We start from the raw sequence: 2,201 nt of genomic DNA on the forward strand, positions 1-2,201 counted from the left end.
ATCTTGTTCTTTTGGTCACTACCCAAAGCTCGTGGCCATAGATGAGGGTAGGAACGTAGACCAACCAGTAAATCGAGAGCACCGATTTACCTATCCATGTCCCGCTCCATTCTTCTGTCATTCGTGAACAGGACCCAGAGATACTTCAACTCCTCTATTTGGGGCAGGACCTCTTCTCCAAACTGAAGGARGCACTCTACCTTTTTCTGGTTAAAGATCATGGTCTTAGATTTGGCGATACTTCAAAATGTGCATAAATGTTGGTGGAAACATGGCTTATGTGCCTCTAGATTCATTTAAGCTGAACCAAAAGCCTGGATAAATGAGGAGGATTTCAAGTGTAACATTACCAAGAAGAAGTACTGGCTGTAGAACATTAGTTTGTAATTCATAACATATTCAAATGTGTTTATTATCTCACTCTTTGTTTCTCCCATAATGTTATTTCTTTTTCCTACAGCATGCGACAGTTTATCATTACATGCCTATGGCCAATTATAATAGGTACTGCAAATGTGAAATAGGTAAAAACATAATTTAGTGACTTCTAACTACTCTTAGGACAGCCAATAGCATTTTTTAATAAGAAGTTGGTGACACTAGCCATGGCAAGATCCTGATATGCTGCCACCACAATAATAAACCATTACAACCTTGCTGTGGAAGTTGTATCCTTCCTCAAATTGTCTACAACCTGTCTGCTCTATTGTGGGTCCACTGCAACAGACAACTGAAGACCTCACCAAGACTACTAAAAACCACCAATGTTCAGCTGAGTTTTTACATTCTTACAGGGTTGTCATCCACTGTGAAGGGAGCCAAACAAAAATTCAGTATGACACCAATCTCATTGATGTCCATTTTAGCTCGTGTCTAAACCTGAGTCAGGGTCCAGTCCGTGTCCTAATGAAGGCTTGTACATTCTGTTCTCCCAGACAATTCCTACTTCCCATTTGACTTTAAGACCAAGTCAAACTCAATGTGGGCTGAGCAAAATATACACTTTTCAACAAGGCATGCTTTGGGTGAAGACATTTGATGAATCACAAATTTGTAAACTAACCCAAAAATCAAATCTCTGAACCTGCATCTCCCCAATGTCCAATAGATGGTGATACAGACCGAACACGTGGTAATAATCTTCCACACTACTTTGTGTAACCAGGTGATTCACTGTGGTATATTCAAAGTGCAGCTTCAAGCCACATTCACTCCTTAACACAATGCTGTCTTGTAAATATTCTTATTTATTTTACGTTTTACACAATGATACTCTCTGCTCTATTATCTAGGATTAGCTGCAGCGCGTACGTTGTGCAATAATTTTCACAAAACTAAGCTAAACACATGAAACCACATTCATGTTTGCTCAGCTCCAGGATCAATCTTATCTAGCTCTTAGCAAGAAAGAAAAAAAAGCCCATTTTCAAAGAAGGTAAATAYATATAAATATTATTATTATAAGAAGAGAATTGGAACTGCTAACCTATTAGCTTTGCTCCAGGGTGACCTTCACGCTGAGGCTTCAGGCTAAAATGCTGAATTTGTTTGCTGATGGAAGTGAGCAGTTCTCTCTTTTTTTCTTAAATTTCATGAATATAAAAACTAGCAACAAGACATCCCAGGATAGCACTTTGAAAAAGGTTTTGGTACAATTTACAGGTTTTCATCATCGTCAGTGAGCTTGTGTGCAACTTGCTACGAGTTCTAAATCAAAGCAACATTTATTTTTTTCTTCACCGCCCTTTGGTCACATTTTGGTCATTTTTTTTCAAGCTCCTTTACAGACCGTTTGTGGGGTCAGGGCTGAGGTCAAAGGATAAAACAAAGATGGTAAAAGTGATGAGCGCTGTTCACATCTTTCTTAGAAAAAAAATGCTTTTTGTATTTGATTTTTCATCTTTGCTTATCGGAGCAGAGAGCTGCCTGGTGTCTCCTCTGCTCTGCAGTAACTATGAGTGTTTGAAGGATTGTGTTGCTCTGCTATTGAACATATGAAATCTGTGTGAGCGTGTGTGTGCGTGTGTGGATGTGTGCGTGTGTGTGTGTTGTAGTGACTGGACAGTGGTGTGCTTGCAGCGACTGCATCTTATGGCCATCTGCTCTCAATAAATCAATGTTCTATACAAACAGTGTCCTTTGTTCAGTTTTTAAAAAAGTGTAAATGAAGCTAAAACTCAATTATTTAAGCTCGCATCAAA

This window comes from Austrofundulus limnaeus, unplaced genomic scaffold (assembly GCF_001266775.1).
Source record: "Austrofundulus limnaeus strain Quisiro unplaced genomic scaffold, Austrofundulus_limnaeus-1.0 Scaffold53, whole genome shotgun sequence".
NCBI classification, from domain to species: domain Eukaryota; kingdom Metazoa; phylum Chordata; class Actinopteri; order Cyprinodontiformes; family Rivulidae; genus Austrofundulus; species Austrofundulus limnaeus.